Genomic DNA, 27,889 nt, shown 5'->3' on the forward strand with positions numbered 1-27,889 from the left:
AACAATGAAGAATTCCTACACATGCCGGTCCAGTTTCTTGCTTTAAAAAAGATGGAAGGTTCATTTAAAAAGCCTTGCAGAATTAGAAAAATAAGGAGGAGGGGGATTCCACCCACACAATCTTCCAGCCCACCGCAGAGAAGCCTGAAGGCTTGCTGACGTCACAGATTCATGAATGGATGTAAATTGGGCTGGTTTAGGATTCCGCACAGACTTCGCTATGGTGTGTGCTGAGAAAAAGAAAGGGAGGGTCCAGAGCAGTCCTGGCCAATAGGCTTCAGGCAGTCATGGCCTGCCTTCTTTCAGAAGGAATCTGCTCACAGAATAAACAGAGCCCACCAATCAGGCGTCTGCCACTGCCTTAGGACAGACTGGCAGCGTGAGGAGGTGGGTAGGGGGTGGTAGTGGTGTGTGTGTGTCTGTGTGTGCCTGCGTGCGTGTTTCAAGCTGTGATAGTCATGAAAACATTATTATTGCTATTGAATGAGGGAATCAAAATAGAATTTTGGTGGCATCGGTGCTACCAAAAACGCATATAGAAGATACCACAATCTTTTATTCCTGTTATTTTCTTTAACCTTTTTCTTGCTGTTCAATACTGTGCCTCACCTGATGTGATAAAAAAACAAATCAGAGAGTTTCTAAAACTGATGCCCAGTACATGTACACCAAGACTCGTAAAAGCAAAATAGTAGAGAAATAATAATGGGAATAATAACCTAGTAATTAAGGAAATAGGTAAGAAAATACAACAAATGTAATTGTTTCACAGAACAGTATCACCTTACGGACATTTGTGATGAATCAAAAGTGAGTGTGAAAGCATAATTTACTGCTACATTTTAAATAAGGCAGGACATTTCCTCGTTGGTTTATTAAACTTCTGACATTCAATTAAGACACAGATCCAAAGAGCTTATAATGTTCTTTGAGCAGATTTTGGTTTTAGTAAAATGTCTTATTACTAATAACAAAAATAGCTGTAATTAAATTCACCCAAAGAGCTCATGACATTTTTTCTTATTTAAAAAATTTTAACAGCTTTATTGAGGTGCAACTGCTATACAAAGAACTACATATAATTAATGTGTATAACTGATAAGTTTGGAACTATGCAAATACCCATGATACCATAATCACAGTCAAGGTAGTAGACATATCTGACATTTCCAAGTTTCATGTGTTCCTTTGGGTTTTTTGTTATAGCTGCTGTAGGTTTTTGTGGCAAAAACACTTAACATGAGAGCTACTCTCAACAAATTTTGAACTGCACAATAAAATACCATATTGTTAACTACAGGCATGTTGTACTACAGATCTTTAAAACCTATTCATCTAGTATAACTAAAATTCTATATCCGTTGAATAACAACTACCCATTTCCCTCTCCTCTCAGGCTCTGGAAACCACTATTGTATTCCCTGCTTTCATGAGTTTGACTATTTTGGATAACTCATATAAATATAATCAAGCAACATTTGTCTTTTTCTGTGACTTGCTTATTTCATTCAGTGTTATGTCCTCCAGGTTCATCAATGTTGTTGCAAATGGTGGAATTTCCCTTTTAAAAGCTGAATAATATTCCATTGTAGGCAAATACATTTTCTTTATCCATTCATCTGTTGATGGACATGTGGGTTGTTTTCATATGTTGGCTATTACAAAGAGTGCTGTAATAAATATGGGAGTGTAGATATCTCTTTGAGATCCTGATTTCATTTCTTTTGAATATATACCCAGAAGTGAGATTGCTGGATCCTATGGTAGTTTCATTTTTAATTTTATGAGAAATCTCCATACTGTTTTTCATAACTGCTGCACTGTTTTACGTTACCATCAAGAATGTGTAAGGGTTACAATTTTGCTACAACACTTGTTATCTTTTTTAAAAATAATAAGCCATCCTAAGTGGTGTGAGGTAATATCTCATTGTGGTTTGATTTGCATTTCCCTGATAATTAGTGATGATAGACAACTTTTCACATATTAATACCTATTGGCCCCTTGTATGTCTTCTTTGGAGAGCTGTCTGTTCAAGTCCTTTATCCATTCTTGACATCAGTCTTGGCAATAATTTCTTGAAATGACACCAAAAGCACAGGCAACAAAATAAAAAATAGACAAGTGGGACTGTATCAAACTAAAAAGCTTCAATCAACAGAATGACAGGGCAATCTACAGAGTGGGAAAAAATATCTGCAAACCAGATATATTATCTGATAAAGGGTTAATTTCTAAAAAGTACAAGAAACTCATACAACTTAGTACAAGAAAAAACAAAACAAAAAAAAAACCTGTGATTTTTTTTTACTCTTTTTGGGGGGCTTAATATCATCAATGAAATTTTTAAAATTTTTATTGGAGTATAGTTGATTTACAATGTTATGTTATATTCTGCTACATAGCAAAGTGAATCAGTTATAATATACATATATCCACTCTTTTTTAGATTCTTTTCCCATATAGGTCATTACAGAGTATTGAGAAGAGTTCATTTTTCACTCTTTATTTTATAATTTTTCAGAGTTACACAGAAGTGGAGATTAATATAATTCATTGCCCTTGAATAGCATCATTTCACTTCACAATTACCAATACTTTACTAATACTGATCATAGCTTTTTTGAACTTGGGAAATGATCTCAAATCCTTGAAACTAGAACAACAGTGGTTAATATAAGGCCTTGGTTATAGGTGTCCAGTGACCAAGAACATTCTGAACAGATATCTGCTCTCTCAATCAGATTATTTGTACAGCTGACAGGAGAGTGGTTGCTTGTTTCTATGTGATTATAAAGGGTTCAAACCTGACACTAATAAGTACTGCTCACTGCTTACTTCATTTGGGGAGAAAAGAAACCCAACTTCCCAGGACTATTTTATACACAAGAAAGACATACTGTTCTTTATACTCAAGCAACAGCATCTCATTAGCAAACAATATATTCAACAAATTTCTTCAAAGAAGCTTCTTGTGGAATATCACAATGGAAAAGACAGACCAAAGAAATTTATCCATGTGACATGGGTGTGCTCAAGACCAATGTAGTACTGGTACCTTCCTAGTAGGCCTGAGTGCCCCATACTGATCTATATCAATCAATTATGTCCATATACTAAGATTATTTTAGAATCCACAAATGAAAAGAAGATAAAGAATATGCATCTCTGTTTCCTTCAATGGCAATCAAAGTCAACCAGGCTATACCAGAAGAATTGGATTTATATATTAAAAAAAAAAAAGAAAACTTCCAAATAATACAGACTAATAGAAAGAAGTAACCCCTTTATGAAAAAATATGCCACTGAAATGTTAAATCTGTTAGAGAAGCTAACACATTGGCTGTTAAGTTTCATAGAAACATCATTACTCAATCAAAGACCAGGGTACGTCTCTGAAGCAATCCAACAAAACAGAATGCATAATGGTTCTAATAACAGTGATCTAACATGTTGGTTTAATATGTAATCTGGCAAATAAAAATTAGCTAGCTCTACCGACTTGCCGTTTTAGTAAGATGAACCTAGTCTGGATTAGCATGCCTCCCTAGAGCACAGAAATAACCTTGTCAACAAAAATTTCTCTATGTCAAACATGACAGGAAATCTGTTGGGAAGATAAGTTGTATCCCCAAATCTCAGAAACTGCACTAGTTATTCTTCAAGGAGAACAATGTTGTTTTGGACACAGAAGAAAAAGGGCCATGAAAAATGTATATCTGAAAGCAACGCTTGTTGAGAACTTTCTGTGATGACAGAAGTGTTCTATAATTTGCACTGTCTCATATATTAGCATGTGGAATGTGGCCACTATGATTGAGGAACTGAATTTTAAGTTTTATTCAATTTTAATTAATATAAATTGAAAAATAGTCACATGTGGCTAGTGGCTACTGAATGGGACATCGCAACTCTAGGAATATTAAGCCAAGTCCCATAGTCACAAGTAATTCTTTATTTCAGCATGTAGGCACATTGAGTATGGAGCACTACAAAGCCAGTTATCAAGGTGAGTAAACTCTTTTAAGAACCAAATAGACCTTTTCAAATTTCATTAATGACTATAAGATAATCTGGTCTCCTTTCCCAAGAAGCTATTCAAAACTCACTATTAGGAAAAAATGTAAGAACACAAGTTAAGGCACAATTATTCTGGCATAAAACATGATCTAGTCTATGGGAAATCCCTGGTGGCCCAATGGTTAGGACTCCGTGCTTTCACTGCCGAGGACCCTGGTTCCATCCCTGGTCTGGGAACTAAGATTCCACAAGCTTTGAGGTGTGGCCAAGGAAAAAAAAAGAGCTATTCTAAAGCTGGTTTTTTTCTTGAGACTAAAAAATGTGTTTTCAAAGGAAAATGACTAAATCAGAGTCTAAGAGAAGTTTAAAGTACTATGACCTAGGGGCAATTTTTGTCATAAATACCAAGAAAAAGGAAGAGTATGATGACCTCAGCGCTAATAATGCATGATGATTCAGATTTCTTTTACAGGCACCAGTATAGCTAGAAGTTAGTAAAGAGATCTGGGTTCAAATTCTGACTCTGTTGGTTATTATCATTAGTTATGTAAGTTTAGGTAAACCAAGCTATTGGTTTTTCATTTTTAGAGTAAGATGTACAGTGTGGGGAAAATAGTCATTAATAAATAACATCTTTGGTGACAAAGGTAGTCAAAAGGTACAAACCTCCAGTTATATGATAAATAGGTACTAAGGATATAATTAATGTACAATGTGATTAATATAATCAACACTGCTGTATGTTATACATGAAAGTTGTTGAGACAAAATCCTAAGAGATCTCATCACAAGGAAAAATTATTTTTTTCTTTTGTATGTATATAAGATGATAGATTTTTTTTTTAAGATGATAGATTTTAACTAAACTTACTGTGGCAATCATTTCATGATATAAGTCAAATCACTACGCTGAATGTCTTAAATTCATACAGTATTGTATGTCAATTACATCTCAATAAAACTGAAAGAGGAAAAATAAAGTGGGGATAATAATAGGCTATATGCCTATTATGTGAAAGTTAAATAAAATAAAACATGTGAAGACTTCAGCACAATACCTGCATACAGAAGATACTCAGAAAATGATTCTGGTAACTGTTTTTGTTTTACTGCTGTTAATATAAACAAAATAAAGATTTTTTATTTGCTCAATGGACATGAACTTGGGCAAGCTTTGGGAGATGATGAAGGACAGGGAGGCCTGGTGCACTGCAGTCCATAGGGTTGGACACGACCGGGCGACTGAACAACAACAAACCTAGAACAGATCTTTTCAGGAAATTTAGAAATACACATTAGTGACACATCTTCCAAAGAAAAGCTCATCCTAATTATTTCCCTTTGGGAAGTTGAGGAATACTCTCTGAGGTTCTGAAGGTGAGTAGGGAAAAACCCTGAGGAAGTTAAGAGAGGTGACCAAAAATTCTCTTTATCAAAAAAAAAAAAAGTTAAAAATTTTCTACATAAAGATGTAGTTTATATGAACTGATGTAAAAAACAATCTTTCTAAAAGGTGAGAACGCTAGTTAGAATCCTCCACTTCCATATCAGAACATTAACCCTAACTTACCCTGTTTTCAAAGTACATGATTCCTCAAATAATTTTTTTTTTTTTCACTTAAACTACAGTAGATTGAGATTAGGGCTCTGAGCAAGTCCTTCTAATCCAGAGAGTTCCAGATCACATCTTCTACCTTCTCATTCTTTTTATTAAAAAAATTTTTTTTAATTTATTTTTTATTCAGACAGTTTCAACATTCAAAGACCTCAGCAGACTATTACTCGAACTTTGTTGTTGCTGCTGTCTAGCTCTCAGGAAATCTTTATCTGAGAAAGTGATTTTTAAGAACCATCTAAGGAAAAACATTCTTATGAATATTACTAAAATCTGTCCTTGCAGCAAAGGAGATAGAGAGTTCATCAGAAAGCTACATGCTACCCAAATATCATCAGCACAGAACTACCTAGCAGAGTCACTATCATCAAGTCACATTCTATGTTATGGTTTTCCTTTTATTATAGGGAACAGCCATATTGCTTTTACACGGTCCACTGTCTTGCAATGATGTCTCACATCTAATAAATTCACAAGAGGAGTTTGTTTTTAGAACTCAGTATCAGGGAAACCCTTTTCTGTTCTTGAAGAATTATTAGCATTCCCTTTTAGATGGTTACAATGTAATCCACTGAATTGCCCTTTTTTTTTTGTCCCTGCAGGGAAGCCCAGAGCCAACTTTATGCTCAAATCAATCAATCTATATCTCTATATAATTTATTTTAGTTTTTTGTGGTTATCATTTTTGCTTTATCTTCCTTGTTTTAGGTTTGATTTTCCCTTTGTTAACCTTGTTATGTAGATATATGTCATAAGCACATCCTTTTAGAAAAAGTAGACTACAAATAGAAACTTGTAGTAATACACCTATTAACTTTTAAAAAGATGAAAGTCTCATGATGGTAAATTCCACAATCATTTTTATGATAGAAAAAAATCCTAAAGGTTCATATTACAGCAAATTTTGAAGAATATTGTGAGTTAAGTGGATTTGAAGTCTAGCATTTTTATCAAAGGATAATAAAACATCTAGACAACTGGAAAAAAGCAATTGTTTAGAGATTTTTATGCTATTTAGAATAAAGTTGAACAGCTTAATGAAGTTTTAATGTATTATCTGTGTCAAAAGTATGATCATGAACAAGGGATATAATTCTCTGATCAATAATGAAAATGCATTAAAGCAAATCAAAAGAAAATGGATTTCTCAATAAATAAAACATTTAACCTGAAATACTCCACTCCATAAAACACAAAATCTGGCAAGTTACCATAAACCAAACCTTTGTGGGACTAAAAATAATATTTTGGATTTATAAAGGCACTTTACATATTGAAAGGGTAAAAAGCCAAACAAACAAAAAATAACTTTATATTTTACCCATCTATATAGAGTTTGTACTCTGAGAGGTCATGTAAAAAAACAACCATTTAACTTTTATACTTCTAATCCTGTTTTCATTTCCCTGCTTCTTTAGTGGAAGTTGGCATTTCCACTTTAGCTTTACAAAGCATGTAGCATAACTGAAGATCAAAACGTCGAAATAGTGAACAACTGCCCCCTTTTAAAGTCTGCCCTACATCCTCTCCGTTTGAGGAAACTGTCTCTCCCCCACTCTCAGTTCAAGAGGTTCAGGCAAAGCCAACCCCACCTGAAGTTAGGACTCCAAGAGTGAACATGTGACACAAGGCAGGGCAATTCACCTACTTGGTTATAATATTAGTGAAAAGACAGGCACACGACCCAAGTCCACTGGGACTCATGACCCAGTGAGAATCAACCATGTCATCCCCAGGATGTTGGCTACAACTATTGTTTAATTGGGATATGAGCTCCTAAGTATAATGTGAGTAGAGAGGTTTGGATATCTAATTTCTAAAAATAATAATTGGGTACAAATCTGGCCCTAGACATTCTTTGTAAACAATCTTCTCCTTCACTTTAAAATTTACAAAATATCTTAAAGTAGATTTTCATCTCACTTCATATGTGAGAAAATTAAGTTTCAAGAAGATTGGCTCATCAATCCAGCTTTGTCTAAACTCTGTAACCTAGTGACTTATACTTTTTAAATTCTATCCATTACTTCTTTCCCCTCTCCTATTAAAGACCTGTCTGTGGTCACTCAATGACTAAAATTTAAAGTGAATTTAAAAGTGACAATGCAAAGATGAAAAGGCCAGTTTGTAGTATTAGGTTGCTTTGGTAAGATGAATAACAACACAAATGGTGAAAGTGCTGAGGTAGGCAGGAATGCTTTACTTGAGGCTGGAGAACAATACCAGAAGGAAGTTAACTGACTTTTGTGGGTGGGAATATTCTTCCATGCGTGGGACTTTCCTACATAAGGCAAAATGTTTAGCAACCCCTCCTCGCTCCACCCCCCATGCCTGTAACAGACCCAGTCTTTGCCATAGCTAAAAAAAGTCCCTGGGGTTGACTGTCTCTGTAGGCTCTATGAGACTGGGACTCACCCAATTTGAGAACTACTAGTTAGGCTATTGGAGAAGGAAATGGCAACCCACTCCAGTATTCTTGCCTGGAAAATCCTGTGGACAGAGGAGCCTGGTGGGCTGCTGTCCATGGGGTCACACGGAGTCAGACACAACTGAAGTGACTTAGCATGCATGCATGCGTTGGAGAAGGAAACGGCAACCCACTAGAGTATTCTTGCCTGGAGAATCCCAGGGACAGAGGAGCCTGGTGGGCTGCCATCTACGGGGTCGCATAGAGTTGGACAAGACTGAAGCAACTTAGCAGCAGCTGCAGCAGTTAGGCTACACAATGGTGCTCTCTGTTGCCCTCTGTTGACATAGAAAGGTAAGATCAAGCCCTTAGCTGAAAAAACAAAACAAAAAAACATGTCCTGTCCCTTAGAGAAAAACGTTCAAAGAACAGCCTGGTGTTGAGGCTCACTGAAAGCTCTGAAATGTGGGTGAGGCCGAATAAAAGCTCAGAGCCACACTTCCTGGTGCAGACTATAGCCAGTATTTGCCACGTGCTTGTCTTTGGCAAGTTGGCGTGTTTGTAAAGGGAATACAGGCTTGTCTTATGCAAACAAACCCTGTCCTTATGCTGCAGTTTGCCCAGGGTTTGAACCAAACCTTCCTCACTTACTAATAGAATGATCATTTTGGGTTGGGTGGTTACAGTCAGTTATAAAAGGAGGTAAACCTGAAGGGGGAAGATTTGGGAAAACTGGATATAAGAGACCAGGTCAATTCTTCCAAGGCAGTTCTTACCAAATGTAAAATTGGTAAGGCACATACCAGCACTTTCCCTTCCCATACTGGATTACAGTATACAACTGCAGCAGAAAAAAAAAAAAAAAGGAAGTCAGAGTGGAAAAGATGTTAACACAGAGTCAGTAAAAGTATGGCTTGCTTTTAAAATCAGTTTTATACATCTATCCATATACAAGCTCGCTCTGTGTAAACCCACACTCAGCACTGCAGTGAGCTCTTCATTATTAACATCAAATGAACGGGCTTCCCTGGTGGCTCAGATGGTAAAGAATCTGCCTGCAAGGTGGGAGACCTGGGTTCAATCCCTGGGTTTGGAAAATCCCCTGGAGGAGGGCAACCCACTCCAGTATTCTTGCCTGGAGAATCCCCACGGACAGAGGAGCCTGGCGGGCTACAGTCCATGGGGTCGCAAAGAGTTGGACATCACTGAGCAACTAAGAACACCAATGAAGAGAACAGAGATGACAGAACCTCAAAATATTTGAGAGAAAGATCTGTTTTAAAGTATTTCATAAATATAATCATATGTGATATCCAAGGAATACACTTAAAACCAAATGTTGAAGCCACTCTGTAAAGCTCTTGGTTTTCCATTTCACATAATCACACTACCTGAAAAAGACAGTAATTGCTACTAGCAGCAACCTGCCCCCAATCAATTTATCTATAACATATATTTAAAAATTTTACTACTTTTTAAGTCCTGATATAGTCTCCTGAACTAGGTTGAGAATTGAAGTTTTACATGTAACATTCACTACACAAGCAATAAGTAGATGGAGCAGCGTAATGGAAGGGAAGATTATTGGACTTAGTGTTTACTTAAAAGCTCTGAAAAATCAATATACAAATAAAATATACATATTTTTATTGAATGTCATCTATGTTCAAAAGACCTTACACGTGCTGTGAGGTACACATATAGGGATAAATCACAGATCCTGATCTCAGTCTATTTCATTAGAAAAGACAGGAAAACAATAAACAGTAAAATAAGATTATCAGAATGATTTAAAACTGTAACAGAAGGCACAGTGCTAGAGACTGTCCCCTAAAATATCATCTCCTCTCTTTCTTGTTAGTTATAGAACCCTTATGCCCAACCCCACTCCTAAAATTGTAGATGAATACAAGCCACGCTGCTAAAGACTTCTCTGTTCTCCTGGTTGTAGATGTGAGCACATGACTGAGTTCTAGCCAGTGGGGTTTGAGTGGAAGTATGTTTTTAACTTGCAGGTCTTACCTGCTTGTGCTGGACTTTCTTAAGTCCCATGCTGAGTCAGCTTCTACTATGCAGATGATGGTCCAGGCAATGGCAGAGCAAGGAAGCAGAAGGAGCCCTGGGGTTTGTTTTTGATGAATCAGAACCATCCATCTGTTCTGGGGTACCTGCCTACTTTAGGACTGTTAATGAAGACAGAAATAACATTCCATCTTTTGGAACCACCAAAAATTTTGAGACTCTCTGTTACTGCTACTTAGTCTGTATTCCTACTAATACTGTTAGCAGGTGGTGTGAGGTTATTTCCTGAATGAGATAAATAAGCAATTACTGCTCTAGACATTTTAAGAAGAATACTGACTCAGAGAATCAAGGATCTGAGAGAAACCTTACAACTCAAATTTACTCTGTCCTCTTCTTTGTTACATATGACAAGACTGAGGTTCAAAGATTTGTCCATAGTCTTGGAATTTATGGCATTGAGTCAGGAGTTGATCTTAGATTTCCTGAATGTTCTCTGTATTTTTTTGGTGGGATAAGAGTGACCACTAACGCTACCTCTTTTTCTTGGACAGTCAGTTACAGTTCACTCGGTATTCCTGGAACAGGATACTGTTCTTAGTTCTAAAAAAAAGCCAACAAAAATGTAAAAAAATCACATTTATTTATTTATTGTCTCAAAGGTATCTGCAATCTAACAGAAAAGAAAATACTAGCTTACCTCTACGATACTACTAAAACCAGACAAACAAGAATCAGTTTCTCTCCTGATAACTAGAGCTTTGGAAATACAGAAAATATGATTCAAGAATTTCTGAATCAATTTTTAAGAACTCTGTTGGACCCTAATTAAACATGCAAGGGGCTTGAAATATATTTTTAATTCTCATGAAATTCTTCTTTTTCCTTAGCCTGCAAAATTTTAATGCTGTAATCTTTTTAAAAACCACCTCTAAAGCCTAGAGATCTCTTCTGTGTTGGCTAGCTAACAATAGCTGTACTTCACCAGAAACCTTTTCTAAGCTGTACTCTTGCTAAGGAGGAAGCGTTAATGACCAGAGCAGCAAGTGGACCTTTTCCCCCTTCAACTCACAGCCACTAGGTCTATCTTACAGCCACCCCTCTTGTCCTAGGGGACAGAATATCCACCTGTCATTGCAGTTTGGAAACTAAAGCCGGTGTGTCCCCAGATCCTCTGTAGTGGTGTTGCTTGCCCCTCTCGTGAATGGGCTATGCATGTGTGCTAAGTCACTTAAGTCATGTTCAACTCTGTGCAACCCCTGACTCTGTAGCCTCGCCAGGCTCCTCTGTCCATGAGATTCTCCAGGGCGTTGCCATGCCCTCCTCAGGGGATCTTCCTGACCCAGGGATTGAACCCACATCTCTATGTCTCCTGCATTGGCAGCAGGGTTCTTTACCACTACTGCCACCTGGGAAACCCGAATGGACTACAGATGATGCTAAACCAACTTGGGGGGAACTGTTATGATCTAAAGAAAATTATTACAAATACTCTCGAGACATGAATGGACCCTGAATTTTAAAATTAGCACAATGAAGCTCTAAGACCACTCAAAATGGAAGCAGTGGCCTAAAAAGGCCACATATTCTTAGCATGGATTTTTAGTCCGTTAAATTACTCAAGGCTCTGTATTAAAGGGTCATCGCTGAAAAGGCCACTCCTCTAGAAAAGAGACTGGTTGTCTTGAGTGGCTTTCACTGTAAATATAAAAAGAGGAGATGGTGGGGAATAAGATTCCCCAAAATAATAAAACATGCTAAGTAAACCCTGCAACACTGAAAAATAAAATGCAATTTCCCCAAAAGAGTATTTGTTGGAGCTTACTTCCAAAATGGGCTATGAAATACTCACCAATTTCACACTAAATTTACATTTCTGGAGTAGCCTCTATCATAAAGCTCTTCATATTTAGGGTGAGTTCATTTATATTGTCCCCTATGAATGCCTGATTACATTTTGAACCAAATGAAAGAATGCTTTCTGTTGCTGCCACCTACTGCAAACTTGAAGAATGTTTGAAAAACTTAAAAGAGAAAATCCAATACAATAATATTACTGAGGAAAAATTTACAAGTCAGACAAGTAGACTGAGACCAATGTCATTATGCTTTACTTTATTAAACGACTAATTATTCCAAAACCTTGAATGATGATCCTAATACTGCATAAAGAAAGTCAATAATTACACAGAACCGTATTAAGTGGCTTTGTTAAGCTATGCTTGAAAGACATACACACAAACACATATCTGTATATATACCTATGTATACATGTATGCCATACATACGTATGTCATTTTTCTCTAGTCTATCTTACATGGGAAAATCAGGGATTTCCCTGGTGGTCCAGTGGCTAAGAATTCACCTTGCAAAGCAAGGATGTGGGGTCAATTCCTGGTCAGAGAAATAAGAACCCACAAGCCACAGAACAACTGAGCCGTGCACCACAACTAGAGAGTCCGCCAGACAGTACAGATAGTACAGAAGATCCCATGTGTAGCAACTAAGGCACAAGGCCACTAAATAAATTAATTAATTAAAAAAGAAAAACCAGTTTGTCCTTTGTGTTAAAGGAAAGCTACCATTCATAGCTACCAGAAAACACAAAATATACTATTACTAATTTGAACAACTGTGAGTTCGAAAAATAATAAAGTAGATAAACATACAAATAAGATGAAGGGAAGAAGAAAAAGTCCATGAACAGACAAGTTACAAAAAAACATATACAATGGATAATAAGGGAAATGTGTGACTTCACTATCAAAAAATGAAAATTAAATCAAAATGAAATACCGGTTTCTCCTTGCAAAGTGCCTTGGAAAAGATATGGGAAAACAGATACTCTTACACACTGCTGATGGTTAAATACTTCTTACAACCTTTTTGAAGTACAGTTACTTGATAGCAGGTATCAGTGGGCTTAAATGTAAATATTCTTTGATCTAAAATTAAACTTCAAGGAATTATTCTAAACAAATAATCAAGAATTTGCAAAAAGAGCCTAGCTATACAGATTTCATCATGTAATTATTTAAAATATAAATCATTGGGAAAATAAAATACCCGTAAAGGGAAGTTTTATTAAATGAGTAAAATTTAAAATATTTAAAAGCTTTACAAGTTATATATTACAGTATTGATATATAAAAATAGATTAAAGTATTAATAACAAAATATGGATAAGGAAGGTAACATGATAATTGGTACCATGGAATCTAACACATATATATGACTAGAAGAATAAATATAATGTTAACCATAGTTATTGGGATGCAGGGATAGTGATAATTTTATTTTCTTCTCTTTTAATCTAAATTTCTAAATTTTCTATGAAGTACAAGTGTATTACTTTGGGAACAAAATTAAGTTTTAAGACTTGCTGATTTAATAAATACACTCTATGATTTTAACATTCAAGTTACTTGAACTTTAAAAAACTTTTTTCCCCCTCTAATTTTAAGGGAGATGTCAAACATCAAGGCACAGATGGCTTGGCAATGATTCTGTAATATATTCTGCTATACAGGGTGGTATGTCTTTTCATTACCGTGAGGGATGCTCGTGGCTGGGAATACGCTTTGAGGAGGTAGGAGGGTTTATGACTGAAACTTTGACCACAAGGTAGGTAGGGATAACTGTGGTATCTACATATTTTGTTGTGCAAAAAAAAAAAGGCAAGTGAAGGTGGCAATAAAAGATTATGGGATGAGTAGAAAGGAAGTTGGGAGACCCTATCACAGGAAGCACTGTCAACTGAGAAGGATAATAGAGACAGGATAGTAAGTTACAGAAGAGGTTTGGGAAACTCAAACAGATATGGATTCAAGGCCACCAATCAGCAGTGTGGACCCAACTGAGGAGGCAAAACTATCAACACAGCAGCAGAAAACACAATTTGGGGAGTACTCTGGCTTGGCACAGTCAAAGGAAGAAGGGCCAAAGTTGACAAGGGGTGGAGGAGGTAAGCCTGGAAGGAAGTGATTATTGACATGGCTAATGCTGCTTCTAAGCTGGAAGGCACAAAGGCAAAGGGGTCAGGGATACATTTAGTTTGGTTAGTACGGTATCTACTGTCCTGTATGCCACACAGTAGAGTAGTATAATACATATTTAAAGAAACGTCATGAGACGCTGTGTAAGGAGATGTATGAGACAACTAACGTAACTGAGCGCCTACTACCTAACAGACTCTTGGCACAGATTAATGTATCACCTCAGTCTCTTCTTATTGGCTGCGCTTTCTCCTTTGCCTATAAACATGTTCATGTCGCTCCTTTTCAGAATTTCCCTCTGACTTATCTACTCACTTTCCTGTCCTCTACCACCAAACTTCTTGAAAGAACACTATATGCCAAGAGCTGGCAGAAACTAGGCACCTGTGATCCCTACCTGCTAATGCTTTTCCTTGGCTCAGAGACTTGCTTCTAACCAAGAGAACACCGTAAAGGTGCTGGAATGTACTGATCACACGCACATAATGATGTGATGATATTATAGAAAACCATACTGCATGTCTTGCCGGAGTTTCTCCCTTTGTTAACTGAGAAGAAGCAAATGGATGGCAAGGAAGTGTGGGTGCTCTCTGTTAGCTGAGGGATACCTCTAGACAACAGGCAATAACTCAAAAAAAAAAAACAACCCAAAAACCCAAAACAAAAAGCTGAGGCTTTCATTTCTACAACCCCAAGATATTGAATGCTGTCAACAGCCACACGAGTCCCCCAGGCAAGTTTCATATGAAAATCCAACCCTGGCCAACACCTTGATTAAAGCCTTGTAAGACCCTAAGTGGAAGGCCTAACTAGGCTACATTCAGAGTCCTGACCCACTGAAATTGAGATAATAAATGGGTGTTGTTTTAAGCCACTAAAATAATATTGTGATGCATCAGTAGAAAACTAATATACCCACAGAACTCAGCACCGTCCTGACTAGAGACAACCTGGTTAATATTTAAGAAAAGCAACTATGCAACCAATAAATATTATGATGGCATACTCAAATACCCCTTTTCATATAAATAATAGTAACACGATAGAGCAAACATTCTGCCTAATAACTCAAATAAACATGCTTTACAAGCCTAACACTTTGTTAGTCACAGTCAAGTTCAGCAGCAGTAATCAATCACACATGGAGTGACAGACTGGTTCCAAATTGGGAAAGGAGTACGTCAAGGCTGTATATTGTCACCCTGCTTATTTAATTTATATGCATAGTATATCATGCGAAATGCCGGGCTGGATGAAGCACAAGCTGGAATCAAGACTGCCGTGGGAAATATCAATAACCTCAGATACTCAGATGACACTACCCTTATGGCAGAAAGTGAAGAGGAACTAAAAAGCCTCTTGAAGAAAGTGAAAGAGTAGAGTGAAAAAGCTGGCTTAAAACTCAACATTCAGAAAACTAAGATCATGGCATCTGGTCCCATCACTTCATGGGAAATAAACAGGGACACAATGTAAACAGTGAGAGACTGTATTTTGGGGGCTTCAAAATCTGCAGATGGTGACTGCAGCTATGAAATTAAAAGATGTTTGCTCATGGGAAGAAAAGTTATGACCAACCTAGACAGTATATTAAAAAGCAGAGACATTACTTGGCCGACAAAGGTCTATCTAGTTAAAGCTATGGTTTTTCCAGTGGTCATGTATGGATATGAGAGTTGGACTATAAAGAAAGCTGAGCACTTAAGAATTGATGCTTTTGAACTGTGGTGTTGGAGAAGACTCTTGAGAGTCCCTTGGACTGCAAGGAGATCAAACCTGTCAATCCTAAAGGAAATCAGTCCTGAGTATTTATTGGAAGGACTGATGCTGAAGCTCAAACTCCAATACTTTGGTCACCTGATACAAAGAACTGACTCACTGGAAAAACCCTTATGCTGGGAAAGATTGAAGGCAGGAGGAGAAGGGAACGACACAGGGTGGGATGGTTGGATGACATCACCAACTCGATGGACATGAGTTTAAGCAAGCTCTGGGAGTTGGTGATGGACAGGGAAGCCTGGCATGCTGCAGTCCATGGGGTCACAAAGAGTCAGACATGACTGAGCGACTGAACTGAACTGAATCACTCATAGTGCTGTATTAGTTAGTAAGGAGAATTATTAAAAATATAAAATAGAGTCCTTGTCTTCCAATATCTTTTGTTTCCTAAATCTCATCCATGTCATCTGGGGGTTTCTTTATATAAAGGTCTTATTTCCTAGTGTTTCTAAAACAGCAAAGCCAGAGGCATAAATAAGACATGCAGAGCAGCTCACAGGCAGCATGGAAAACTGCAGGAGGGGAGCATGAGTGAATTGGTTACGTATTGCAGCATAACACATGGCCCCAAACGGAGTGGCTTAAAACAACAAACCTTTATTATCTCACTTAGTTTCGGAAGGTCAGGAATCTGGGAGCAGCTTAGGTGGGTGGTTCCGGCTCAGGGTTTCTCAGGAAGTTTCGGTTAAATTGTTGACCGGGATGCAGTCATCTGAAAGCTTGCCTGGGGCTTGAGGAACTTAAGTTGACCCTTGAACAGTATGGGTTTGAACTGTGTGGGTCCACTTACGTGTGGCTTTTTAAAAACTACGCGTGGCTTTAAAAAATATTACAGTAATACGCAATCTGAGGTTGGTTGGATCTCTAGGCGTGAAACTGTAGCTATAACTACAGAGGGCTGCCTGTAAGTTACAGGTGAATTTTTGAACCACCCTCTCTCCCACATTGTTCGAGGGTCAACTGTGTTTCCAAGAGTGTTTATAGATGTTTGTAAGAGGCCTCAGTTCCTTAACAACAGGAATTTGAGAGTTCTCGTGACAAGGCAGATGGCTTCCCCCAAAGCGAGTTATCAAGAGCAAGCAAAAAGTTGCAGTGCTTTTTATGACCTAGCTCAGGGATTAACAAACTTTCTGAAAGGGCTAAATAATAACTATTTTAGGCTTACATGACATAGGGTTTGTGACTGCTTACCTCAGTTGTTTCAGTGCAAAGACAGGTACATACAATGTAAACAAATGGGGATACTTGTTCCAATACAACTTGATTCATAAAAATAGGTGGCCGGCCCACCTCTATAGTTTGCTAACCTCTGACCTGGTCTCCAAATCTGCATGCCCTCATTTTCCCTTTATTCATTCATTAGAAGCAAGTCATCAGGATCCAACCTACACTCAGGGGGAGAGGAATTGGGCTCTATCTCTTAAAAGGAAGGATAAAAGAATTTCTGAACATATCTTAAAACCAAAACAATGGGCTTAATGCACAGTAAGCGGAATATGGGTTAAATATTGCATTTGTTTCTTAGGTCTGCTGTAACAAATTATACAAACTGGGAGGCACAAAGCAACAGAAATTTACTCCCTCACAGTTCCTGAGACTAGATGTTCAAAATCAAGGTGTCAGCAGGGCCGCGGTCCCTCTGAAGGCTCTAAGGAAGAACGCTGCCTCTTGCTAACTTTCGGTGGCTCCTAGCAATCCCCGGTGTCCGTCGGCTGGTAGTTGTTTTAGTCCAGTCTCTACTGCTGTCATCACACGGCCTCCTCTCTGTGTGTACCTCGTGTGTCCTCTCCTCTTCTTATAAGGATACTGCTCATTGCGTTTAGACCAATGACCTCTTATCCAGGATGACCTCGTATTAATGCCAATATTATAACTACAGTCTATTTCCAAATAAGGTCATATTCTGAGGTTCCAGGTGAATATGAATTCCAGGGGAACACTATTCAACCCACCACAACACACAAGCGTGTCCCCTACTGAGTTCTCTGCCCTCAGTTCCTGCCACTCTGAGCTCTAGGTTCTAGTCAGAGTGAATGGCTTGTTCTCTTACTAGGCTACATGATCTTGCTATCGCTCTCCCTAGAGTACCCTTTCACCTCTTCCTCATTTCTACTTGTCCTTTAAGATTTCTAGAATATCCCTTCAGAAGTCCTTGTTTTGTATCCACAGATTTTACATTTTATAAGAAATGATACAACATTAATATGTAGAATGTGATCATTTAAAATATTAAAATAGCTAAAGGGAGTGCTAAAAAATATTAAAAAGATACAGCTAAACAGTCATAAGATGAAATAGAATACTAGAAAACATTTGATTAAACTAAAATCAGTCAATGGAAGAATATGAGGAAACAAAAAATAAATTTATTAATTAAAATTAAATAAATTTACATTAAAAATAAATAAAAAATAAAATAAAATCAATTAATCAGTCAATGGAAGAATATGAGGAAACAAAAAGCCTAGATGGGATAAACAGAAAACTAAACACAGAGTACACCTAAGTGCAACCATGTCAGAAACCACACTAAATGCAGATGAACTAGAAGGTAGAGACCAAGGCTGGATTTACAAAAAGGAAGATTCAATTGTATGTTATTTCTAAGAAATACAGCTCAAACATTAAAAGACAGACAATTTGAAAGTAAAAGGAGGGAATGATATACCATTCAAATACTAAGCATAAAAAAGCTGATGCAACTATTATCAGATAAAGTAGACTTCAAGACAAGGAGCATTAGCAGAGATAAAGAGGGAGAGTTAATAATATTAAGAGGGCCGCTTCATCAAGAAGACATAATAATCCTAAATGTGGACACACTCAACATCAGAGCTTCAAAGCATGGAATGACAGAACTAACGAAATAGGTAAATCCACAATCAGAGATTTTAACACTCCTTTCTCAGTAATGGATATTTATAGAAGTAGACAAAAGAAACCTATCAGCAGATAGATTTAAATAGTACTATCAACCATCTTGCCCTAACCATCTTGCCTAACCTCATGAAACACTGCATTTAGCAACTGCAGAAAACGTGAAGTGAAAAGATAGCTACACTAACAAAGACCTTATTCTGAAACTTAAAGTGTTTCTTAATATTATTTCCAGACTGAAATCTTAAAAGAGTATGTTCACTGCCCATATACAAATTAAATCAGAGACATCAATAAAAGAAGTACTTTTATATATCAATAAAATACTTTTTAAAAATTCCTGTTCACTTCATACCTGTCAGAATCATCAAAACAACCACAAATAACAAATGTTGGTGAGGATACACAGAAAAGAGAATCTCTGTACACTGTTGGTAGCCACTCTGGAAAACAGTATGGAGGCTCCTCAAAAAACTAAAAATAGGACTGTCAAAAGATCCAGCATTTCCACTAGGTAGCTATATGAAAAAAACAAAAACACTAATTTGAAAAGATACATATACCCCAACGTTCATAGCAGCATTATTAACCAAGATATGGATGTAATCTGCCTTCTTCAACAGATGAATGGATGAAGATGTGGTATATATATATATACACACACACAATGGAATATTAGTCATAAGAAAGAAGGAAATTCTGCCATTTGCAACAATACAAATGGACCTAGAGAGCATTATGCTTTGTGAAATTGGAGAAAGACAATTATTGTATGTTATCATTTATATATGGAATCTTAAAAAAAGAAATTTTATCACAGAGATGGAAAGTATAAAAGAACAGTAAGAAGGAAATTCTAGAAATAAAACATAATTCATTAGATGGGCATAAAGGTCTTTCTATTGAGGGAAGGTAACTTCTCTACCAGTATGTAAGGTTTTCTGTATGTATGTAATGTTTTCTGTTCTTTATTCCATGAACCAGAACTATTAATATCCACTTATGGGTTGGTCATTTCCCATTTGCACTTATTGCTGTTAACATGTATCTCATGTGATTTCTTTAGAGTATTATGTGAAAACTTTATCCTTGAAACTTTCAACTGGAAAAAGTTCTGGCAAAATTATTTTTTCCTTCACAGTTGCCCAAAGCAGCCATATAAACCACTTTGCTTTTCATGTTTGTTCCTATGGACCTTATTGTCTAATCATTTTCCAGATAAGTGATTATAAGGCAGCCTTTTTCAGTTTTTCAATTAGTAACTTTTTATGGTCTTTCTTTGATGGGTTCGTTTCCTGGTTTATGATCCCCTAGACATTTTAGGGTTAGAGTCAGACACGACTGAGCGACTTCACTTTCACTTTCCACTTTCATGCCTTGGCGAAGGAAGTGACAACCCACTCCAGTGTTCTTGCCTGGAGAATCCCATGGACGGAGAAGCCTGGTAGGCTGCAGTCCATGGGGTCGCACAGAGTCGGGCACAACTGAAGCGACTTAGCAGCAGCGGCAGACATTTTAGGGAACTTTAAAGAGGAAAACTTACAGTTTCCTAGACGCTTGGCAGGCACTGTGGCCCCTACCTCCATTATCTTATTAAATTATGAAAGTTTTTCAGGTCAATCGAAAGACAGTCTAGAGGTAGGGTTCAGTAGCTTTTAAAATAAAATAAAATTAGAAAAAAAAAAAAAAAAAACTTCCATTCTGATTATAATAAAGGATCAGGCTGCTAGAAAGAGATCAAGTTTCTTTCAGCTCCCAGGTCCAGGTTAATAAGCAGTAGAGTTATATAAACATCGTTCCATTTAACTCCCCATGATCCCTAGGTACCTTCTGAGGTAAGGCTTACCTTTTTGTTTATACTGTTATTACACAGACTAAAAACTGGTTTTCAATTTCTAATGTAAAATTCTTCTGTCATCTATGATGTTATCCTATGTCCAAGCATTTGCCCAAGTATATATCTCCCTTGCCAGTTTTTTGATGAGGTGTGTCATAAAGTACTGCAAAGGGTGTGTTTACTTTGTGTTGTATTTATTGAGAAGCATAAAAAAGGTTGCTCTATACTTTGCAGGTGTTCCATCATTTCTTTGATGTCTGTGGAACAAGCTGTGCAAATTGTTGCTGCCAAGTTTGTATTGCAAATGTATTTTGAAATGAATTTTACCAGGATCCATCACACCATTTTACTATGGAAACACTGGTAAACATCTCACAACATGGCATTCAAGATTTAGTCCTTAAATTCTTGAGTAATGCTTAAAGTAGTATATTTTATTATCTCGTTATGATTATATTTGGTATTCTGTGAAGAAGGCAGAGTGAGATATTATCACCTCACTTTCAGATGAGGAAGTTGAGACATGAACAGAGCTGATTAAATGAGATAGCACACAAGAAAAGTATCTGTGACAGTCTGGTATGTGTGTATACATGTGTGTGTACATATACGTTAATGTATACACACAAATATATATTTTATGTGTATATTTTTTTTTCCTGCAAAATGAGGGTCAGGGCAATAATTTCTTTCTTTACAAGAATATATTTATTTACTACCAAAAAACAATTTAATGTCATATCTAAAATTAAAGCTTCTTAATATCTAGTCACAGCTTCCATGGTGGCTCAGATGGTAAAGAATCCACCTGCAAAGCAGGAGGCCCATGTTTGATCCCTGCATTGGGAAGATTCCCTGGAAAAGGAAATGGCAACTCACTTCAGTATTCTTGCCTGGGAAATCCCATGGACAGAGGAGCCTGGTGGGCTACATGCAGTCCATGGGGGTCTCAAAGAGTTGGAAATGACTGAACAACTAACACTTCAATGTCCAGTCATATACAGTCCTTCCACAGATAGAGCTCTGTTCTGATGTCATAGATAACATTTCCATATCTGGCTATGAGTTTTCTGCATTTAGGATAAATTTTAGATAATATATACTATAATAGTCAATTTTTAAAATATAATTTTAAAATATAATTCAAAGACATTATAGGGCTACTTCTTTAAACTTTCATATATATATTTCTACTGACATCACAACATTATTTGACTTCTTCCTAAGATCTCTTTCCCTGAATAGCCTTTAGGTAAATTATGGTTTAATTAAAACTTGAGGTTGATTTCCTTCTACTTTCTTTTTTGGTTCTTCTCCTACTTCTTAGGTGATAATCCACATTCCATAAAAATCAGTTCATGGGCAGAAACAACAGGAAGAGGAATGTGATTAGGACAGTGAACTATGAGTCAGAGACTAGGAATTCCATAGACAGGAGGGAAAAAACCTTCAAGCTGGGAACTGGGATTACTATAGGAGTTTACCAACTCTTAAGCCTCTGAGAGAAGCAAGGGCTTAACAACTTGGAGTTTGCCAGGCAATGAGTTAGCAGGGCAAAGCAGGCCAAACAATCATATGGGATCAGTAGCAGGCAGAATGCAAAATGCTTAGTACTCTTAGTCACTCTTTATTCGTCTTACTATAGTGAATTTCAGTCTAATGTGATACTAGCCCAAAATCCTACCAGTTGTAACAACTGTAAAAGTTGGCTGGCTGAACAGTCGTTATGGGATGAGAAGTGATCACAGCTCTTTTGGCAGAAGGGTTTTCTTTACTATGTTGAAATGGATGAAATTACAGTGATTCACATCAAAGAGGGAGAAAGTGATCATTAACTTATTACAACTCTCAAAAATAGTATGTTTTGAGGAGAGGACCAAAGCAATCCTTCTTCAAGTCTATCCTATGCCATACTCACTACTGTATTTTAATGTTCTAGATGAAAAAGGCTTATGTGGTCAAACATGCTGAGAAATGCTGCATGACCTTCTTACTAGAAATGTTAATAAAATCCTGAGAAGTCTTGCAGTAAGAATATAAGCTCTTTTAATTTTATTCAATGTACTTTTATGATTAATGCTTTTAGTGTCCCACTAAAGAAACCTTTGCATACTCCAAGGCTGCAAATACACTTTTCTTTGTTTTTCCTAGTTTTTGGTTCTGAGTTTTGTATTTAGATTTATGGTCCATATCTATCTAATTTTTATGTATAAAGTGAGAAAGATGTGGAGGATGTGAAGATGTGAATCAAATCCACTTCAACCAGCAACATGTTTAGAAAGACTATCTTTTTCCCATTTAATTTATTTGCCACCTTGATAAAAAATCGTATACATGTGACCTATTTCTGGATTGCCTGTTCTGTTCCACTGATATTATTCATCTATTCTTAGAGTAATACTTGATTAACTGTAACTTTTAAGTCTTGAATCACATATTATAAATCTCTCACCTTGTTGTTTTTTTTCCCAAGATTGTTTTAGCTCTTCTATATCCATTGCATTTCCAAATATATTTTAGAATCGGCTTGACAATGCCTGCTAGAATTCTGACAGAGATTTCATTGACTCTATAGATCAATTTCAGGAGGATTGGCATTTCAACAGTTCTGAGTTCTATAATCCATGATCATGGTATGGTTTACCCTTGAACAACACAGGTTTGAACTGAGTGGATCCATTTATACTTGAGTTTTTTTTTTCAGTAGTAAATGCAATAGTACTACATGATCTGAGGTTGGTTGAATCTGCAGATTTGGAACTCAGAGGGATGAACTGTGTATGTGGAGGATTGACTATACATTACATGTAGATGTTCAACTGCACAAGGGTCATCAGCACTACTAATGCCTACATTGTTCAAGGGTTAACTGTATATATATATATATATATATATATATATATATATATATATATATATATATATACAGACCTATATATATATAGGACTTTTAATTTTGATCTTCAGTTTTTCTCAGAAATGTTTTGTAGTTCTCAGTATAGATGTCTTGTGTTCTTTTAAATATTTATTTCTATGTGTTTGGTAATTTAATGGTGATATTTGCTTTTATTTTTTCATTGTTTTAGCTGTTCTAATTATTTCAAATACAATTTTTATATTGATTATAACCTGTGGCCTAATTAAATTCTTTAATTAGTTGAAATCATTTTTTATAGCTTCTATAAGACTTTCTATGTATACAATCTTTCTGTGTGTGAATCATGATAGTTTTGCCTCCTTTCTGAAATTTGGCCTTTTATTTCTTTTCCTTGCCTTATCACAGTGGCCTTATACTAAGCATGTAATATACATCATCTCATTTAATCTTCATAACAACTCAATTTTACTCCTATTTTACAGATAAGAAAACCAAGGCCCAGAAATGTTCAGTAATTTGCCCAATCAATATTGCACACCTATCAACTGATCTTCAAGAAGGTAATGGCAACCCACTCCAGTATGCTTACCTGGAGAATTCCATGGACAGAGGAACCTGGCAGGCTATGGTCCATGGGTTGCAAAGAGTCAGACACGACAGAGAATAACACACACACACAAACACACATCAACAGACCTAGAGTTCAAACCTAGGCACTCTTACTCCAAACCTGTATTTATGACTACTTCTACCTACTTATGAGTAGCTTCTAAATTCGGAAAACTCAGAGGCACAAAAGCAAAAAATATTTTCAAATTAATAATAGAAAAACTCCTACTAAGGACAAATATATAAATAGTTCACACACACACAAAAGGCAGTTTCTTTTGAACATGAAGTTACTCAACCCTACTCAAAATGAGAGAAATGAAAATTAAAACAATGCTAAAATGGTATAGCCACTATGAAAACAGTATGGTGGTTTCTCAGAAAATAGAATTGCCATATGATCCAGTAATCCCACTTTTGGGTTTATCTATAGATGGATAAACAAAATGTGATATCTACAACACAATGGAACGTTTGAACGTTATTCAGCCTTAAAAAGGAAGGAAATCTTGTCATTTGCTACAACATGGATGAACTTTGAACACATTATGTTAAGTGAAACAAGCCTCACAAAAAACCAAAAAGTGTTACTATCTGTAAAACAGACAGTCAGAATTTGCTGTATGAGGCAGGGAACCCAAAGCTGATGCTCTGTGACAACCTAGAGGGGTGAGATGGGGAGGGAGGTGGGAGCAAGGTTCAGGAGAGAGGGGACATATGTATACCTTTGGCTGATTCATGTTGATCTATGGCAGAAACCATCACAACATTGCAATTACCCTCCAATTAAAAATTAAATTGAGAAAGACAAAAAACTGTATGATTCCACTTATATGAAGTATCTATGCTAGTCAGATTCACAGAAAGTAGAATGGTGGTTGTTAGGAAATGGGGGAGAGGAAAATGGAGAGTTGCCATTTAATAGGTAAAGAGTTTTGGTTTTACAAGATGAAAAAGTTCTAGAGATTTGTTTCATAACAATGTTAAAGTACTTAAAACTAATGATTTGTACACTTAAAAATGGTTATGATGATAAATGTTACATTTTTTAAAATCACAATTTAAAATTTTTAAATTGTTTTGAAAACTTTAACACAAATTTTATTATGAATTCTTAAAAAAAAAAAACTATGCTGAAACCAGTTTTTAAGTTATCAGATTGGCAAAAATCTGAAAGTCTGATAACTCTCTTATATGTTTGTTGCTGGGGGAATACAAATAGAAACAATCCCTATGGAGTGCAATTAGGCAATAGCCATGACATCTTTTGATCTAGCGTTTCTACTCTGGTGAATTTAATCATTCAGATAAACTGTAAGAATATATGGGATGATACAGTCACAAGACTGTGAATTTCAGCATTGTTTACGAAAGAAAAATATTGGAAATAACCAAAATGCCCGTTACTGGATGATTGGTTTTTCGTTGTTGTTTAGTCGTTAAGTCGTGTCTGACTCTTTGTGACTCTGTGGACCGTAGCCTGCCAGGCTCCTCTGTCCGTGGGATTTTCTGGGCAAGAATATTGGTGTGCGCTGCCATTTCCTTTTCCAGGGGATCTTCCCGACCCAGGGATGGAACCCACATCTTCTGCATTGGCAGGCAGGTTCTTTACCACTGAGCCAGCAGACATCTATACAATGGAATACTATGCAGCTATTTTAAAATGAGAATGCTTGTCATGTACTGATATGGAAAGAGGTTCAACATATAAGTGATAAAATTAACTGTATATATAATAGTATATGTAAAAAGGAGGAAAGTAGGAATCTATTTATAATTTTATAATTCCTTGATATATAAAGAAACTCTAGATATAGGAAAAGAATAATAATAAAATATAGTAATAGTAATAAAAATTATAATAGTGATTTGGGGGTCCTGAATGGGAACTGAATGGATAGGGGACTGGGGTGGGAAGATTTCAAAATAACTTTTTAATATGTTTTGGTCTTGGAACCATGTGAATATATCACCTATTCAAAAAACTCAATGAAAATTCCTGTGTGTGTGTGTGTGTGTGTGTGTGCTTAGTTCCTCAGTCATGTCTGACTTGGCCACTCCATGGACTGTAGCCCTCCAGGCTCCTCTGTCCATGGGATTCTCCAGAAAGAATACTGGAGTGGAGTTCTATGCTTAAAAATAAATTTTAGTGGTACCAACTGATATTAAATTATTCATAAAACAGATGTTTACCAAGTATATACTGTATGTCCAGTGGGCACTATTTGGGGCACTGGCAATATAGCACTGAACAAGATGTAGTTCTTGCCCCTCATAGAACTTCTATTCTAGTGGGAAAGACTATATATTTTACTGATAAATTATTTAAGAAAAGTAAATCAGGATGAAGGAAAAAGCAGCAATGTAGCAGAAGTGAGGTGGTGGTGCCTCTGAGGAGGAGGTATCTGAGTAGAAACCTGAATGGAAAGAAGGCAGAAATTCTGCAGGGGAAAGTTTTCCTGGCAGGGCAGCACATGCCCTGGGGCAGGAACATGCTTGATGTGTTCTAGAAATAGCAAGACATTTATGTAGCTGGAGCAAACTTTGTGAAGTGAATGAAGTAGGCCATGATGTTCAACAGGTGGTCAGAAAGCAGATCATACAGGCTTCATGGGGTATGTGCAATGGTCTGGGTGTGAAAGACAGCTACCGGAGGTTTTTAAAAAAAACCTGACAGTATCTTGGTTAAGATTAAGCCCGGGCACACCTGTGTGTTCTTCCAGGTGGTTAAAGGACCGAAATACTTCAAATACGGTTAGTAAACAGCTGCTTCCCTGGTAATAGTGTCACCTGCCATACTGGCTTCTCTTCCAGGACACCCAACCCCCGCCCCTCCTCCATGAACTGATTACTAAATAAGTAAACCGGTCCAGCAATAGCTACTGAGTTGGCAAAGTTTTAATCAGCTCAGGAACCTAGAATCATTGCAGTTCAGCCGTCTACAGGATGAACCAACGTCTCAGTTTATTACAGTCCTAGAACCTGCCTAGGACAGGGTCTTGGGCTTCTATCCCACCAAGGGCCAGCTGGGGCCCAGTACTGCCACGTGGGCTGTCACTCAAGTCCAGCAGGAATAAGAGGCAGACTAGAAAAATAAACTGAACGTCCCTGAGGTCTGAGGCAAAGCCAGAGCAAAGGGGAAACCCAGAGTACTTCCGTATAAACAATCAGTACTTCCTGAATGATCTGAAAGGCTACTGGCCCACAGCCAGCCTTTATAACTTTTATATAATATATTAACCGCATCAAAATTTGTTTCTCTGTTCAAAGTTATACCATTTTCCAGTACCAAGATTTTTTTTCCAGATATATCGTGGCAAAAGGGAAATAGAAAATAACAACCTCTCTAGCACCAAATGCAACCTTAACACTCTCATAGCTGCACTCAATAGAGTCAATGTTTGTATAACAATGCGTACTTCCTGGAATCCCAGTACCAAAGCAGAACTACAACAGCTGAACTGCAACAATTTTAACTTCAAATATGAAATTTATTTTACATAGGACAGTATGGGGAATTTAGTCTGGAAAATTAGTACATATGTCAAAGTCTTAAAAAACATATTTCTCCAAAGTTGCAAGAAATTTCTAAGGCTGCTTGCCATTTCCATCCATTTCACAAAGTTCCTCCTCTTTGAAAATACACTCTGTTGCTCTTAAATTTAGGATCCCAATATCTGATTAAATCACGTTAGTTCTACTTAGTTCTCATTCATTTGATTTCTTTGAACATCAAAAGCTCCAGTTTAATTACCTGAGAGACTACTAAATATTTGCTAACATAATCTTGTAACAAGAGCCTAAACTAAAGAGACAGCAACCATTAAGAACATCAGGGAGAAATTTCAGC

General features: G+C 36.8%; 1 protein-coding gene across 5 annotated transcripts in view; it reads right to left on the reverse strand.

Moving 5' to 3' along the window:
- MAP3K13 (mitogen-activated protein kinase kinase kinase 13) overlaps window positions 1-27,889 on the reverse strand; it is a 161,794-nt gene that overhangs the window by 102,150 nt on the left and 31,755 nt on the right. Inside the window, exon 1 of one of the 5 annotated variants that reach the window (XM_019958511.2) lies at window positions 1-27,889. This exon is cut by the window's right edge and continues 18,547 nt beyond it. The exons of the other annotated variants lie outside the window; for them this stretch is intronic. The gene's annotated coding sequence lies outside the window, so the exon portion shown is untranslated. 5 annotated transcript variants of the gene reach the window in all.

This window comes from Bos indicus, chromosome 1, assembly GCF_029378745.1.
Source record: "Bos indicus isolate NIAB-ARS_2022 breed Sahiwal x Tharparkar chromosome 1, NIAB-ARS_B.indTharparkar_mat_pri_1.0, whole genome shotgun sequence".
Taxonomy (NCBI): Eukaryota; Metazoa; Chordata; class Mammalia; order Artiodactyla; family Bovidae; genus Bos; species Bos indicus.